This window comes from Gavialis gangeticus, unplaced genomic scaffold (genome assembly GCF_001723915.1).
Source record: "Gavialis gangeticus isolate Ggan-Ray unplaced genomic scaffold, GavGan_comp1, whole genome shotgun sequence".
NCBI lineage: Eukaryota > Metazoa > Chordata > Crocodylia > Gavialidae > Gavialis > Gavialis gangeticus.
Genome location: NW_017729008.1, coordinates 798,341 through 817,073, shown reverse-complemented (window position 1 = coordinate 817,073; position 18,733 = coordinate 798,341). Strand labels below are relative to the sequence as shown.

The 18,733-nt window shown below is 41.4% G+C and overlaps 1 long non-coding RNA gene across 1 annotated transcript in view; it reads right to left on the bottom strand.

Annotated features, from left to right (window-relative positions):
* LOC109292093 overlaps positions 1-18,733 on the bottom strand; it is a 934,440-nt gene that overhangs the window by 213,138 nt on the left and 702,569 nt on the right. The window contains exon 2 of the long non-coding RNA XR_002096036.1: positions 12,154-12,159. This is a non-coding gene — a long non-coding RNA (uncharacterized LOC109292093). The remainder of the gene's footprint in view (positions 1-12,153; positions 12,160-18,733) is intronic.

Sequence of the window (18,733 nt, the reverse complement as noted above, 5' to 3'; positions counted from 1 at the left end):
TCTCTTTTTATCTACTGGATTGAGTCCTCTAGGTAAGATTGTAGCTTGTGAATCCTGGAAGTGTTTAGCAATGAAGTGGGTGTTGAATAGAGTGGGATTGTCAAGATTTAGGCAATCCTGAGCATGCCCAGTAGAGGAAACTTTTGGTATGTTGACATTTGTGGGGGAAAGATTAAGGTTCTAAACTTTAGATTTAAGGAGTGAGAAGTATCAGTTCCAATTGTGACATGATCCATTAATGGTGGTGATGGGGGTGGGGGAGGAGGGAAATAGACTTACCTTTTAGAACAGATGAGGCAATTTGTAGCTCAGGTGATAGAGCACTTGGCTCATGAAATCAATCCTGGATCAGCTACTGACCTGCTGGGTAACTTTGGGCAAGCCACTAGACATCTCTGAGCTCTGGTGCCCATACAAAAAACAGAGCAAATAATGTCAACTTCTTGTCAAGTGCTTTAGGATCTACCAGTGAAAAGCACTACATAATAGCATAATCAACAAACCCTACTTCTGTTGAATTTCCTGGGCTTGATACATTATTACTGCAGTGTCTCACACAGGTGTACTTTCATGGTGGGCCCTATGGTAATATGCTACAGCCTTGTTGTATTGCAAGTATACTGTCATAAAAAATATCAAATCTTGACAATTCAGAAAAGCAGCAAAAAAGAACAGAGTAGAGGTGAAAGACAATAGACAATCCTGTTAAAATGATACATTTTATTATTTATTTAGGGTTGTCTAGTTTGAGTGGAAGTAAGCAGGAGTAAAAGCATAAGTAATGTCCATTCAAGAAGCACTACTTCATTCATCACATACTCATCCAAATAGTTTTGGGTCCTCTGCCATGGCCTCCTCATCCTTTGAGACCATGGTAATTGAGACAGCAGGGAGTTTCCTAAAAGCCATGAGGTTGGCACACCTATACTTTACATCCAGAGGATTAACAAATGGGCATTACTCATGCTTTTATGCTTGCCTTCCCCCCTTCCCTCTTCTCCACCCCATCACTAAATAAATAATACAATTTAAACATTGATAATTCCACCTGTCTTTATAAGCACAGATTTTAGATACTAGCATAGGTGCTGAGTCCCAAGAAACTCCTATACATTTAATTAATTTAAGAGTTACCTTCTCTTTTGTGTATGCACATCTATCACTATCATTAAAGAGAATTACCTACCTGCACTGAGACACAGTATATCAACACCTTTCTACAGAAGACATTTCTGGGTATGCTGTACTACCCCAATGCAGCCAGCTGCTGCACATGGCTGGAGCTCCTGCAGAGTCCTGTTGACTCTGCAGTGGGGCTCCACAGGGGTGTAAGTGTATGCCAAGAGAGAACTTTGCTGGGCCAAGGCCAAAGTTTGGTCAAATATCAGAAAAAAATAGTCCTAATAAAGTGCACAATTAATTTTTATTGTTCTCCAAATAGAGTTCCATAAATAGCATTCAACTAAGTAAGGCTGAATATGATGCAGATAATTTGTGAGATGTATTCACTGACCAGCAGAAGAATTTACCAAATAATGTATTTAACAAAAATATTAAAATTACTAGTGATACCTATTGTCTCCATACTTTTGCCATATGCCAATCCTGCTTTGACTTGGAAGGAATCCCTTTATGTTAATTATGTAGCTACTGATTCCACTGAATTTCCTTATCAGTTTATTTGCTTAATGTAGAACTTCAGCAATTTGACTCTCTAGCAGCTGTAATATGGCAATAATTCATGCTCGGTAGGAATGTCCTTTGAGAACATGTTATCAGTAACTTGGATGAACTGAAAGTGAGGGTCACTTATTTTATGTTGTTTTTCCAATAGGATACATTTATCCAACCACTGATAGAAATATTTTAAATATGGAAACCATGTAATTGGACCCTAGATGTTTTCTACAAATGACTTTATAATAATTTGGGTTCTTAGTTTTCCTGCTTAGTTTTTAAAAAATAGCTCAAATGTTTAAATCATATTGTTTATAAGAACTGTGTTTATAAGCAATGAAACAGGAAAATAGGAGTTACGAAACCTTGGTTCTAATATGGTTGGAAGACTGGGGCTCTGTAGTACTTTCTAAAGACACACTACAATTTATCAGATAATTTAAATATATTAACAGTTGGTAGGTGATAAATAGTTATTTAAGATTTGTTGTACATCTTTCTAAGTATTGTATTAGTTGTATCAGTCTAACCGATAACTTTAATGAAGAACTTAGTGCCTTTGAAATACTTCATTTATTACATTAAAAGCAATGTTACATTGGTCATATATTTGCTGTATGAGTGACTTATAACATGTTTATGGTATCTTCAGCATTAATACTATCAGTCTTTACTTGTACCACAAAGGTTAAAAAATAAAACCTTTTTTCTGAAATATATATGGCAATTATAACTCACTCACAGACATTCTTAATTTAATTGCTGCCTTGCAAGTGTCTCATTTGTCCAAGCATCTGCTTTTGCTGAATTATTGTACATTGCTCTCTGACACCAGATTTGGGAGAGACAATGATACAGCCTCATAGAACTGTTTCCTGCACAGTATTCTACTTATCACTACAATTATTGTCACGACCACTGGCTTCTGTCATATTACATTATTGGCCACATTACATTTGTCTTGAAGGATGTAGAACAAATTGAAACATGAGTGGCTCACATATTCGATAAATTGAATTGTTTTCAGTAGTAAATGCTTCTGTTCTTCGGAAGTTCATTTCAGTGTCCCTCATTTAAAATGGTGAGCTTACAAAAATAAAAAAACACTGAGGGATAAACAGTGAAGCACTGCTATTCGCTTGAAAGGGACATAGTTTTTATCTGAAAATACCTGCTGGATCTTGTCAATCTTCCTTGCAGAAGCTGAAATAACAATGAAACTAGAAAGAGACTGAATTATGGTGTACATCTTTGTAGGTTGGCTTTGGATTGGACCAATTCCCTGCCTGCCCGTGATGCAATAGTGCATAGAACTTATGCCCGAAATGAAAAAGAAGCCAGGGAAAATAAAGGTAAATGACAAGTCGTAGCTTACTCCTCCTTCAAATCCCCACCCTCATTTACTTCTCAGTAACTTGCTCATGGTGCTCAAACCCTAACAATACCAATCAAAGGCAAAATGAAGTACATCAATATCTCATTGGTCGTTGTTCAAGGATCGTTGATGCGATCCCCATGAAGTCACCTAATCCTTATCCCTATCAGTTTTCAGAGTGTTATTCAGTATGCAAACTTCAGGTTATTTAGGATCAGTGAAAAAAGCCAATGTCCTTTTTTTTTTTACATTACCTGTGCAATCTAGGGCCTGTATTTTAGATCTCCAGTCCAAAGTATGTATCTTGCAATAAATAAGTCTACACTGAATAGGTTAAAAATTGTTTCTCAATCAATATTCAACATATCTCTGGTATCTAAGGTTTATGTTAAAGATAATGATGTGATATAAACTTAGTCATATGATGCAATGAGGCCAGACCAGAGCCCAGGACCCTGCTGGTCCCAATTGGAGCATCACTTTAATTCATTCCCGAAGCTTCAGAGACAAAGGCACCACCTGCAGCAAGCCTGGATCAGTGCACTGGAGGCAATCAGGGTGCCCAATCCCCTGAGGCCATAGGCAAGAGCCTTCCCCCCTCCTCTCACTCCAGCCCTTAAAAGCTAAGCCCCGCTCTCACAACTCTGCCCAGGGAAAGACTTAGGGATTTGGTCTTGACCTTCATTGTTTTACTTCTTGGATCTCTAGCCCCGACTCTTGATTCACTTTAACTTGGCACTGGCTCCTAATTCCATTTCTGACTCTTGGTTCATCCTGACCTTGGCAGTGGGCTGCTGATTCTCCCTGACTCTGGCTTTGCATTCCCGGCACTCTGGGAACCTGGCCCTTGGACTTTGCTTGTGTATCAGATGATATGTTCAGACTGCTCACTTCCTGGTTCCTAACATGATACTTCAATAAAAATGAAAATTACACTTACAGAGTCTAACTTGGTTACAATGTTATTATCTTAATTATATTATAATTTTGTGGTCCCTCCTAAAACACATGCTGGTTTAAACTGGTATACTTATTATATAGTATGCTAAAAATATTATAGTTAAAAAAGGAATAGTACTTGGATATGGGAAGTAAAACTAAGCCAATATTTTATTAATATTTGACTATTCACCCATATTTCATCTATGTCAAACCACAGTGGATTATGAAGCACGCAACAACACAGGAAGTTAATGTATTGCAGTTATAACCATATACCATGTGTATTTCATAATCTTCAGAGTACATTTAACAATATTTGGACACATTCCAAACTCTTACAAAGATTGTTTTAACTCTCATTAGCATTTTGAAGATGTCAGCCATTTTGATAAAGGGTAATAGAAAGTAATGTGCCAAGGGAGCTAGTTGGCATATTGCTTTGTGTCAGAACAAATATGATTAACATTGTGCCAGATGTATGTCCTCATGAACTCCCAGAAGGGATCAGAGAATTAGACCTTGTAGTCAATTAATGAAATTGGAAGGGCTGTGTACCTCACATTAGTGTGCTCCATCAAGATTTTGCACATAGACCACTGTATGTACGTACGTAGTACACGTGAACAGATACATTCCCAGCATTTCATATCCACGTTATTCTGTTTTGTGAAATATAGTTGCTTTATTGGAAAAGAAAGGAATGTGTAGCACTTTCTAGTACAGAAATACAATGATTTCAAAGTGGTAAATGTGACCTGCATTGTTTACATGTGGTTGTTTATACCTTTGCTCTTATTAGCCGTCCAGGAGAAGAATAAGTAAATTAAATTAAAAAATCAGTTCAATATAATATGAAAAAAGAAATTCTGCAGTAGTAGAAATATGCCATGTTTTAACCTGCTCTCTTATTTTAGACTATTCATCTCATCTAGCTGTTTAATCTAACTTTCATTTTCATTTTTAAAAAAATAACTGTCCCATTATGAGAAGAAAAATTATAGGACAACCAAATTTCACAGTTATTTCATCTGTAAAAGTAGACAAGATGTATTTATTTTGTTTCTCATGGTAACTTATTAACATATATTTGTAGATTTGTTCATTAGTTTCAGATTCCTGTATGCCATTCTTAATGAAACTAATGGAATCTACATAGATAGAAAGATTGATAGGTTAGTTCAACGTTCATTAAATTTCTATTCATGATTTCTCCTTTAACTGAAATTTGGTTATCAAATCAGTGCCCCTAGTGATGTACATGTGTCCAAGGAGAAGGGGACCAAGATATAAGAGATGAACAACTGTCAGTTTACATAACCTATCACATAACCATAGAAAATTAGGGTTGGAAGAGACCTCAGGAGGTCATCTGGTCCACCCCTCTGCTCAAAACAGGACCATCCCCAACTACACTATCCTAGCCGAGGCTTTGTCTAGCTATATCTTAAACTTCTCTAAGAATGGAGATTCCAAAACGTCTCTGGGTAACTGGTTCCAGTGCTTTACTACCTTCCTAGTGAAATTTTTTTTCCCTAATATCTAACCTAAAGTCCCCCTGCTAGAACTTGAGACCATTACTCCTTGTTCCATCATCTGCCACCATTAAGAACAGTCTAGCTCCATCCTCTTTGGAACCACCCCTCAGGTACTTGAAGGCTGTTATTAAATCCTCTTTCAGTCTTCTCTTCTCTTCTCCAGATTAAATAAGCCCAGTTCCCTCAGCCTCTCCTTATCTGACATGTTCCCCAGCCCCCTAACCATTTTCATTGCCCTCTGTTGGACTCTTTCCAATTTGTCCACATCCTTTCTGTAGTGTGGGGTCCAAAACTGGACACAGTACTCCAGGTGTGGCCTCACCAGTGCTGAATAGAGGGAAAGAATCACTTCCCTCAAACTGCTGGCAATGCTTCAACTAATTCAGCCTAGTATGTGGTTAGCCCTGTTGGCAACAAGGACACACTGTTGGCTCACATTCAGCTTCTTGTCCACTGTGACACCCAGGTCCTCTTCTGCAAAGCTGCTGCTTAGCCAGTCAGTCCCCAGCCTGTACCAGTGCATGGGATTGTTCTGTCCTAAGTGTAGGATTGTGCACTTGTCCTTATTGAACCTTAAGAGATTTCTTTTGGTCCAATCCTCCAATTTATCTAGGTCACTCTGAATCTTAGCCCTACTCCCCAGTATATCTACTATGCCCAGATTGGTGTGAACTGTAAGGTGGATAGAAAACTTGGTGTCAAGGAATTCCTTGGAGTCTCAGACCAGCAGAGATTCCCTATGACTGACGGAGGGTGACTGTGCTTGCTAAGAATTTTTTTCCAACTACTCAGTTGGTCTAATGAAAGACATCACATCTACACAAAGAAACTTGCCTGCTACATTTATAAAGCACTCCTTGATGGCTACTTAGTTCTACCAAGATGACTAAGCCTGCCTAGGGTACTGTGCAAACATGGCTACACTGCTTTTGGTTCAGGAGGTAACTTACATGGAGCATAGCAGTGTGTTATGGTGAAGTACTTTACTGTGCCAAAACACATGTAGATGCTGACCGGAGGTGTACATTGCACCTGGTCAGCCCAGCCAGCTGGAAGCCTGCTCCACCCTGGCTCAAATTGCTGCTGTCGCAAGTGCACATGTAGACACTGTGCCTGGGAACAGTTGACTCCAGCTTGAACTGTTCTGAACGTTGTTGCATTGCATTAATTGCACATGTAGATGCACCCAGTAACTCCATTGTAAATATCTTTTCTTCCATTGTCACAGAGAACACAATTGGTTTAAAAGAAATTTTGTGCTCCATAGCAACGGCAGAATTTAAATCAATGTGCTCTTGCAAATTTAAGGGAAAGAGTGGGAGGGAGACGACCAGAAATGCAGCTATCCATGAAGTTTGGAAATACTGAACCTCTCACCTCCAAAGAGATGTTTGCACTCTATAGTGTGGTACTTTCTGAATATCTGAGCTAAATCTATAATGTAATTAGTCTGAACTGAGCTGAAGTGTTATTACATTTCTATTGCTTTTGGTATCTGAGTCAACTCACTTACAGCTTGGGTATCTCTACATGGAACTGTATTGAATTGAGTAGACATATACCAATGGCACATCTATACAGCAACCTTAAACTTTAGGCTGTGGATATTGGACAGTATAGTACTGTCAGGGAGTTAATTAGTTTACTGCCCTGTGCCCATAGCTGGTCAAGCCATTGGCCCGCCCACCTGTCTAGGACAGTCCACCCACCTGCCTCACCTGCTATGCCTTTGATGTATTTAATCAGTTGTTGTTTGTAAGGTGGGAGCCTGCCCATTTAATGTTCAATGCCAAAGGCATAATACATGGCTCCAAACCTTCCCTCATACCATATCCCGTGCCTCACAGATGGCATTACTATGCGACTCTGGCCTTATGGTGGACCTCCTTCTATGTCCACCTGGTGGCCTACTCCCCCCTCATTCTGGGCTGCTAAGCTCCCTGAACCATTCTTCCTCTTACCAGTGGCCCCCTTTGGGACCTTTGGCTACACAGGCCCTGACCTCACCTCTAGGCCAGTTGCAATCCCAGGCCCCCTGGCACTGGGTGTCCCTCATGATGGGTGCTCTGGCCCTTTGACTGTTTCAGTCCTGGCCCCAGCATTGACCTGTCAAGGGTTTCTCTGGTCAGGTTAATGAGCCATTCGCCCTCTCTCTCTCATACAGATCTGCCTTCTCAAGCACCTCCAGATGCAATTCACTCAATCTCTAAGGCCAGGCTATGCACAGTCTTTCAGGCTAATCCATAAAAACCCTACTCTACGCAGCCTTCTCACATGCCCACACTGGGCCCACTATTCTGCCCCCCTCACTGGGGCTCTCAGCCTTATGCCCATTGGGCCTCAGACCTGATGACATGCCTGGACCTTTTGCCCATCCCCTCTATGGGGTAACCTGCCAGGTCATGGGGACTGAGGCTATACAGCATCCTATCCTCACCTTTCACTAGGGAGGAACTGATGTGGCATTTCCTGGGGACCAACCCACCACAGGCAGCCCTGCCACACCATCCTGTCCTAGCTGGGTGTAGTTTTAGGTCATTCCCCAGGACCAGGAACCTCCTTCACCCCCATAGCTCCTACCCTTAACCACCAAGTGTTCTGGAAGCAGCAGCTCCAGCTGATGATGTTATCCCTCTAGCTTCTTTCAGCAACTTCCAGTTCAGCGCTGAGGTCTTGGGTTTAAGCTGAGGCTTCTCAGCCCCATCCCCCAATCCAGGATCCCTCCTGCAGTCACAGGACCTCCTCATTAGGCTGCACCACACCTGCCAGCTGCTTCACAGACTGTTTAAGCCTTTTAAAGTGGCAAGCACCAAAGGTGCCCTGCCATGTGCCCTAATACCAGTGCACATGTAGACTGTGATGCTTTACTGCAGAGCTGATTAGTCTACTCAGTAAAGTGCATATGTAGATGCACCCACTGAGATCAGAAATATTTAGAAGCATGTGTATAGTTAAGAGCAGAATTATGGATCTGAATTTTGGTTCATGAATCCTGAAAGGACTATGTAATGTTTCTTTAGAGACATTAACAAACTTGTGATTTGTTATTATAATGTTTTTAGTTAATATTAAGTATTGAAAACTCACTGAGGTTCACAAGTTTCCAAATATATAGAATATCTAACCTGTTTTGACGTTCAATATGCTTATATTGAAGTGGTAGCTTCATTGTTCATTTAATATCAATGGCATGTCCAATGGTTATAGTACTAATCACCTGGGTTCAATTTCTGACATACAGGGTGCATCTACATGAGACACTGACTGTGCAGTAGCCTGATACTACTGTGCAGTAGCATTGCATGAAAAAAACTGTGATGCAATGCTAGTGCACAGTAGTATTAGACTACTGTGCAATAGCATCACAAAAAAGGCATTTCCAGTGCTACTGCACTGGAGGTTACTGCACATTTATTGAATACTTGTATAAACATGTTTATACAAGTACTCAATAAATATACAGTAAAGACTGTGCAGTAGTGTTTTGTGTAGACGTGGCCACAAATTACAAATGTGGAAATTACTTAGACTTTCTGTCTCAGTTCCATTTTTGCAATAGCACTTCCTTACCTCACAGGAATTTTGCAAGGGTAAATACATTAAAGCTTTTGAAAGGGGTCAGATAAATATGTATGATAGATGAAGTGAATTAAATGGTGATACAATGCTATACACATATATATATACACACACACACACAAAATATTTGAGTGCCTATGCACATGCAGTGAGGCTGCTCTGACACACTGTAATTATGGCATGTTAGAACAGACTCAATTAAGTGAGTCTGCTGGAGCCTGGTAATTATCTTACTCCAGCAGACTCCAGTGTCTCGTGTATTAGAGTCCCCACACTGAAAAGTGCCCCTGCCACCATTTTTCAGCACAGAGATGCTGATACATGAGATGCTCTGAGCACTTTAATAAAAGCAGCTCTTGGAGCTGCTCTAATTAAAGTGTGCCCCCCCCAGAGCATATGTATAAACTACCTTTGTGTGCAAATTTGGTTTACCTGTACAAGGTAGCATATATAGTAAATGTATAGTTATTCATACTATAAGAGGAGATGAGAATGTTTGTATTATAGTTAGAAAGATATTTGTCATTTAAATATATATTCAGCACCAAAATGACATGGCTATTATATATAATCATGTAACTATGCATGCATATATATGCACTTTTATCTTATTTGAATTTCATTTTTCAAAAACAAAGTATTTAATCATTTTAAAAACTCTGATGAAAAAGCCTGCATAGGTTATCAACTCTGAGAGTCTTGTCACCTGTAGTATTCTAGGTTTCCTTAGATCTTTCCTACTGTTTGATTTTCCACTCTCCTCTGATCTGTTTTAAGTCCAGCTGTTAGAGTTTGACCAGCTGTAACCCTCCTAACCCCAAATGCGTCAAGGTATTAACTCAGGTAGGCCAATGGAAACAAACTTAAGTAGAAACCAGTTGTTTATCATTTTCTTTCACTTCTTTCCTTCTAAATAAAAGACAATAGTTTTGGAGGAGATTGAGGCTTTACTTGTACAAAAATATTTTAATCCACTTCAAGGTAAATCCAGAGATAAATTTTGTGCTGTGCCTATAGCAGGGACTTGACTGAAATATCATTGTAGACAAGAGCTTAGGAAAAATGGATTATCATCAACATAGCTTCCCAAAAAATTAAAAAAGCCTTGCATAGTGCAGATAAGAAGATAGGGAAAATATGCTATTCTGGTTTTAGTGCACATTGCTACATGACCCAAGAAGCCAAATATATTTTTCTTCCTTGAACTTTGAAATAGCTGGATGGCTTGAGTGATAATTTGAGTGCAGTGAATGAACTGCTGGCACCTGAATCCTTCAGGAATTGTGAAATTTGTTTTTTAATTTCACAAATCTAGAAATCTAGTTTCTGATCCTCTGATCAGTTCTGAAGATGCAGATCCCTGTAGTAGACACAGAGCCCTGGTGAAGTCAGTGGTGCAGAGGTTTGTGTGCACTGATCAGCTTTATATACTTGGCAGATCATTTGTTCCTTTTTGTGATTTATACCCAAGTTTGGGGGATTTGGGGTTTATCTTGAGTTTTCCCCAATGGTGATTAAAACTTGAAAACATAGGAAAAATATAAAACCCTTTTCTAGGCAAAGGAAAACATATTTTAGTTCAGGGGTGTCCAACATGTGCTCCACAGACTGCATGCGGCTGATGAGAGGTTAACCTGCAGACCCACAATTCCAGGTAATATTCCTGCTATCACTCTCCTGCTGCTGCCACTGGGGTCTCCAGGCTTCCCCTTTCTCTTCCAACTTCTGCTTCCTGGTCCTATCCCTGTGGGCGGTGCAGTGCAGCACAAGCCAAGGAGTCTATAGTCTGGAGATTCAAAGGGATTTGGGGGCACTGGCATGCTGCAGCATGGGGAGCCCACACAGCATGGCAAACTTCAGCAGGGAGGGGTTCAGCAGCCCAAATGGTGTGTGAGTGTCTAACTCAGAAGTTGGGCAGCCCTGGGCTAGGCTTTAGGAGCAGGGTTGGTAGCACTATCTGTTATTATTGGAGTTGTCTGTTATTGCCTAACACTTCCCATTACAAGATTAGCTGCTTATAGCTGCAAAAATCTTAGCTGTTTGGCCTGAAATTTTGTATGTCAGTTGTCTGCTTCAGACAGATATTTTTATTTCAGCTAACACAGTTCAGACTTTTCCAAGAGCATTGTTTCACATATGTTAAATGGCCCTTTTCTTCGAAGTATTGGAGCAGGGACTTAAAACTTGGCAGAAAAGTAATTTTTGCAACAGGGATGTGCCTTTTCATTCTTGTGAAAAATGCCCCCATTCAGCCAAGTTGTAACCCTTTGAAAAATCACAGCTCTTATGTGCTCAATGGAGATTTAACAGCCAAAAGCTTCAGATTCTGTCCTCACTGATCTGTCTCCACAGAGCACCAAGTGCAATGAAGCCCACAGCTATGGAGACCCAAAAGGAAGTTTGCTGGAATGGCTGCTCTAGCTGGATAGAGACAGGGACTGCAAAAGGGAATGCAAGTGGGATTCTAGCCATGTCCATCTCACACAGTTCCGGTGTGATGCTCAACAAATCTTGTAACCCAACCTTTTCAGTCAAATACTAATGAACTGTTTATGGATGCATACCAGTGTTACCCTTGTGCCACCATAACTTTTTATGGCAGTTTAAGTTGCAAATCAACAGATATCCCAGCCCCTTGTTGCACTCCTATGTGATTAAAAATATTGTTGCACTCAAAGCTAGTCACAGCTCATGGTGCCTTAGATGGGAGAAGGTCTGTTTGCTTATTATGTGCCACAAAAATCCTTCAGTAGTGGATTCCTGGGGTGTGTGTATCTTAATGCCATGCTCCACATTGGGGCACAGCACCTGGGGCCATTGTCCTTCAGGATTGGGCCCCGGAAGCCCTGGGAACAGCAGGGCCTTCACCTTGTGGGACAACACCGCTGGCTACCTCTATAGACACCAGTGAAGCACATCAGTTGTATCGGGACACTTCCTGGCACAGCTGATCCTGCTCTAAAGTCTGCTTAAGTGACCCTCTTTTACTGGGTGCCTAACCTTATAGTTTGGGACCTCTGCATTCACACCTGCAACTGAAGTTACTGGGAGCTGTATTCAAATACATTCCTCAGAAAAATCAGGTCCTAAGTGTCTCCACTTGGGGACTAAAAATTATTGGATTTTTTTTTTTTACTTTATTCTCTGCGCCTTAGCTCCTATTAGCAAACAGAGATAATATCAACCCCTCACCCATTGGAGGCTACGAAGATAATGTCTGTGAAGCATGCAGGTAGTTTAGTAATGGGCATCACAGGAAGGCAGATGAAGAAATTAATGCATTCGTAATAGTGCTTGAATTTTGTGCAGTAAATAAAGCCAGGGGCCATGACTTGAACAATCAGGATTAAATAAAATATTGAATAGCTGCTAATTAAGTGAGCACCCTCCATCCTTTGCAATGAATGAGACAGAGTTCTTTTGGGTGTGAGCAAGTAATTAGAAACTGTATTATAATGCAAATACATAAAGGGGGTGAATTAAGGTTGCATAAAACCTCAATCCTGGCAATTTCTAATTTTTGACTGAGTGACCTTGCTACCTTACGATAAGTCAGGGCAGCATGACCCCTTATAGACTACCAGTCTGTGAGGGGTCACGCCAAACTGCCTTCTGGCTAACAAGTCTAAGCACTTCTCTCAACCTCAGTATAGTTTACTACCTTTTAAGATCTGGTTTGTGTGTGGGTCTGTATGCACATGTGCACAATTAGAGATGTAAGCGACTGTTACATGTGCGGGTATCCAATGCATATGCTTGTCTACATTTCTATTAGTCTTTATTTATTTTCACATCCCTATTTTACTTCTTAACATGCCTAAGCATTATAGGAACCCACATATGTTTTTCTAAGTGTTTGATCCTAGGGTCCAGTTCCTTTGGTATATATTGGGATAGCTGACCCAGGATGTTTGACTTGGTGTGAAATGAAAAAAAAAAGAGCTTATGCATCTTATTTGAAATGCAATCTTTTAAACTAAATTTGGTATGCTGGATTGGGTATTATCCACTTGCTGACTTATTTGTTTTTCCAGTCTCTAATCTTTAGAGAGTGTATTGTATGTGGCAGCAATTGCACAGGTACACTCACTGCCAGGAACACACATTACTGCCCTTTGGTAATGTAGCCTAATTGTTTTTCTCCTGGTCAAATTACCCAGAAATACTTGGTTTACACAAAATTCCTACTGCTCTGTCGTGACAGTTTGTTATATTAAACGACTGGCCCCCATTACATTTCATCAACATCAGACAAAATTCAAACAACAAAGCTGATATTACATGCAGAAATATCAAGTACAAATTTCCTTGTTTGGGAAACTATTTTACCTCCCCAAATTTTGGAATCTTTCCGATCTCTACAAATGGAGATTCCTGGCTGGGACAGTCACTTTATTTTGAAAAACATTCTTGTCCTGTGGATGTGTGTGTAAAGCACTGCATGTCATAATTGTAGCCTGTAAAAGTTATAGTGGGAACATAGGAGCAGTGGGTAAAAATAAAAACTACACTTTTTAGGGATAGTTCCTGCCTGGTTAAGTGGGAGGTCAATTAAGGGGTGCTACAAGATTGTGCATTTTGCATGGCAAAATAAGGACAAGACTAAATTGCAGCCTGTGTAGCCTCTTTACTCCCCTGGGGCACACTTCTTAAGAGGGTCATTGAGCCATTGTACTGCTTTCTGCCCTCCACATGATGGCCACATAGGGAGAACACATCATATAGCAGGGAGCTTTGGGAGGCAAATATCACTTTCTGCTGTAGAAAGGAACTCCCTCAGGGCACTCAACATTATACCCTCCCCTTATATGGTATAACTGAGGCTTTAGTGTGAAGACAATGTTCTCAACACTCAAAACTAAGCAAAATCAAACTCCTCAGTCTTGCTGGAAAGTGGGAGGCTGCTTCCTTTTTTATCTCTGAATGACCTACCACTAAGCTAAACTTGAGCAAACATAGGAAAATGCTGTCTTTTGAGTAAGATTTTTATAGAGGGTGTGAATCAAGTACTCCTTTATATAATGCTCTTAATGAGCTCAGAAAGATTTTTTCAGTTAGTGCTGTAATTTAGAAGGCCCAGCATTGCTGATCCTACATATGGAAACTGATATATTGATTAGCGGTACTAAAGTAATTGAAAAAGCAAACAAAAATGACTCAGAGTTAAAGGCTTCTTCAAGGTGAAGATAATAGGAAAAATTAAGCATTCTAAATTGATTTTTTTTTAAAATAAAAAATTTGCCATTAAAACCTGTTAGTAATTAATTTATTTTCCAACATAAGTCATAAACACTTTAGGTCTCATGATAATTACCCACACGCTATGGCACAAATGAAAATTTTAGAGTAAACCCAGCAAATTATTAGAGGTATCATGGGTATAACTCTAAATTGAGTATTTGTTCACAGGAGAGTCATTCAAAATATATGTTAGGAAATGAAACTGATCCTGAAAACTTAAAAATACATTTAGTTTTCCAATTCTTTATCCAGTTCTTTTAATGTCAACTTTGTTTTTCCATAACTTATAGTAGGTCTTATAAGAACTTCTGAAATGGCAAGTATTTTTGCTAATTTAATATGCTTTCTAGGAAAAAGGGTCAGAACTGTTGTTCCCAATGACTCCTCTTATGTAGTTTCACAGCTAGTTGTTAGAATTTGTTTACAATAAATTATGTAAAGATGGCACCTTCCTGTTCAGAAGACCTTGGCTTTCTTAATTTAGGTCTAAAACCCTGCATTAGGTGCCTAGGTTTCATATACACTGCATGTGGAGAGTTTGGCTTTTTAGAAGGGTGAATAAAAATGCACATGCTAAGCAGGAGAACATCCAGAGCTAGCCAACAGTAACTGCTACCTAAACTCAGGGGTGTGTTTGAATTCCATCTGTCTCCAGTACTCAAGTGCTTCAGACAGATACCTCCATCGACACAGGCTAATGAGTGTAGAAACCAAAAATATTCTCTGAAAGAATTTTTTTTTTTTTTTTTAGATGTAACCAGGAGAATAGATGCTGCTACTTACCTTTCATATAATAACCTAATATTAGAGATCTGAGTTCAAGGCTATCCTCACCTTGAGAGGATTCATACACACTTCTTCCATCTCCAGGAGAATGCTTTAGCCACTAAGATATGAGTTGCTTTAGGTGAATGGGCCTCTTTCTTGTGCCACTGTGAAGAACAGAATGAAAGGCACCTGACAAACATTCAGTTAAAGGTGCAATGGGACCTGATGCACAATCCTAACAATTGCACCTCCTGCCATATGTAATAAGATATTCTTCTGGGGACAATGGAGTGCCCCCTTGTGGTGGGCTGGTACCTGGCTATTTACTCTGGTCCCCTAGATTGGTCAGCCCCTTTCTCTCTCTCTTTTCTGCCATGTTTTGGTGTTAATTGAGATTTGTTTGAGAGGCTGCCTTTAAGGAACCTAAGCCTAAGCCATAGGCACCGTGTTTCCCTATCCTATCCCCAGCCCCAAATTTAACTGGGCTGTGTGGGGCTTTGCCCCCTCTCTCTCTTTCTCCTGCCTGCCTTTCCATCAGTGGGTAGATGCCCAGCTCCACTGTGTGTTACTATTGTAATGAAAAAAGAACAATGAGCAGGCCTGTACTGGGCTCTCAAAACAGTCCACTGTCCTCAGAACAATCCACATTCCCAGGCCCTTCTGGTATCACCATGACCAATTCTTAGTCTGTTTGGGTATATTCAGCCCCTCTGCCAGGGTGTCTCTAGGGTGAAAATAAAACAACTATCAATTTTTTGTATCCCTTTCTTGGAGACTTCCAAGGCACCAAAAAAAAAAAAAAAGAATAAGGAAAGAAGATCCTCGGTATTCCTGGGCACTTGCTCCTTCATTCTGGGTTGACATAAGTCCTCAGGCTGTGCGAAGCTTCGCTCGTTGATTCGATTCGGCCCAATTCGGTGGCCAAATCTCTGAATCCAAATTGAATCAGGAGACTCTTTAATCTCTCTGAATCAAATCAGAACCCTCTGAATCAATTTGGAGAGATTCAGAGAGATACCATGATTCAGACATAGACACAACTTTAAATATTTTTTCTACATACCTCAGGGTACCAGGTGACTTGTAAATGCTGAGATGTTGGGGTGGATGGAGTGTCCCACGATAGTATGGGGGGTCCCCAGTGCAATCAGTGGCAGACCTAGAAGTGGACCAGAAGCACTTGCAGTCCACTTCCAGGTCCACTGCGGAGTGTGCTGGAGACCCCCCTGCACCCCTGGCTTGGGGACTGATGGCTCCTGGGTCTAGAGGGGACACCTGGGGTCCCCCTATGGCTCATCCCCAAGCTGGGGGAATGTGTGTGGGGGGTCCCCCATGCACTTGGTGGTGGACTCGGAAGTGGACTGTAAGTACTTCTGGGTTTTCTGCCAAGCATGCGGGGCCCCCGCTGTGCTCCTGTGGGATGCTCCATCCACCATCGCAACATTCATGAGCCACACTGGGTACCTTGAGGTATGTAGAAAAAACATTTAAAGCTGTGTCTATGGCTGAATTGCTGATTCTCTGAATCAGCATCGAATCTTCAGATTCTGATTTAGTCGAATCAAATTGGGACAGTTATCTGAATCAATGGATTATATCACTGTCCCCAGTTCAAGCCAATTCTGAATCCAAATTGAATATGGCCCATTTCACACACCCCTGATTGAGTCCCTCCTCTCAGGCAGCAGTTCTCCTAGCCAGAGGGGTTTCCACCCTTGTCTCCCTGTGGGGCTCTGTCTCGCTCCACTGCCATAGCCAGTTTCCTTCCTCTGGCCTGGGGAGAGTTTATATCTTAGTCGGACATGCCCCCTTCAGCTGACCAGGCTTCCTGCTCCCTGGGTGTAGGTATGATCCATCTTTTGCTTTTCTCTGCCTGCTGGGTCCTGCAGTTGGCTGACTGAGGGCTGGGTTTTGCAAGTGTTAGCCTTCCACCCAGCGTCTAGCCTTTCGCCTCTGGCGGTCCCTGCTCCCCTTCTACTGCTGCTCACCTGCTCTGATCCAGCTGGGGGTTTCCTTGACAGCTGAGGTACTCTTCACCCCACCTGTGCTAACTGGTTCCTTCCTTATAGCAGGTAATTGTTCCTTCCTCTGGGCTACAAAGGTTTGGGACTTAAAGCATTGCCTTTCCTTCCATGCCCCCCCTCTCCTCCACATCAGGGCTAGGGTCCTCTGGTATGTTATGCATGACCGAACACACAATTGTGGGATTGGGGATCAGATCCTAATTGTGTCATATTGCTGGTGCAGAGAGAGCCCAGGTTCCCCCTGCACTGGCAAGTAGTAAGCCAGTCAGCTGATTTGTGCTCCCAGCCTTGGGATTGCATTGGAGTCAAGGGCCCTGATACATCCCTGAAGCTGGGAGTGCTTAGATCAGTAGAAAGTGGATAAAAAATTCTACTGTATCAAAATGATGGTGTCTTAAACTCAATGGCCTCAAAATCCACCAGAAGCAATTTAGATAGGAAATTAGAAAGAATGTTCTTCCTCTGAGGTGGTCACGCACTTGCACTGGAACAAGTTAGCTAGAGAGGTTGTGGAATCTCTATCCTTGGGTGTTTTTAGAGAAGTTCAGAGAGCCTGGGATGGCCTAGTCAAGATTAATAGGACTGGGAGGGATCTCTAGAGCTTGTCTAGTACAACCCCCTGCTTAAGGCAGGATCATCCCTATCCAAATCAATCCCCATACAACCTTAATCTAAACTCCATAGAAAACTGCCTTCAACCTTGACACAATATAGACCTAACACCCAAACCTGCTGTAGGTAAAGCAGGGGAACCATGGCAGCCAGTGTCCTGCTTCTATAAAATGTTGTTAATATACAGTCAAGAGGTCCTGGGTAGAAGGCCAGGGCCCCCACTATAGAGTAAGGCAAAAAACCCCTAGAGTCAAAACTAACCTGACTGTGTGGTAAAATTCCTTCCTAACATCAAATATGGTAATTGGTCTGACCCTGAGTAGAGGGGCAAGAACTTCTAGCCAGGAATCTCTGGCTTTGCTCCTAGCAGGCGAATTGGCTTGTTCCAGTTGAAGTCCCTGGGCTTAGCTGTAGCCAACACCCAGTGGGGAGGCTTTGAAACACCCTGACACGTGTAGCAGAAGAAAGTGTGTGTGTGTGGGGTGGGGGGGCGGAGGTGGGGAGGGAGCAACTAGCAAAGGCCAGAAGCATGGGAAATACAAATAGTAGAACATAAGCATAGCCACACCTAGATCATCCCCAGTCAGTGGCTGTCCAGTCTCTTCTTGAACACCTCCAGTCCACAACTTCCCTATGCAGTTTATTCCAGTGCCTCATTATTCTCACAGTGAAGATATTTCCCTCTTCTTTATCGCAGCCCTTCAAGTATTCAAAGACTTCTATCATGTTCCCTTTGAAGCACTTTTTCCACAAGCTGAACATGCCTAGCTCCTTCAGTCTCTCCTCATATGACTTGCCTGCCAAGCCCTTGATCATCTTTGTTGCCTGCCTCTGGACCCTCTCTAACTTTTCCACACCCTTTTTAAAAATGTGTAATCTAGGGGTGTCAAGCTCTATGTCCCAGGACAGATCTGTATCCAAACCCAGAGACAGTGGCAGAGTGAGAGGTTTAACACAGTCAGGCCCCGGGAAAGTCACAC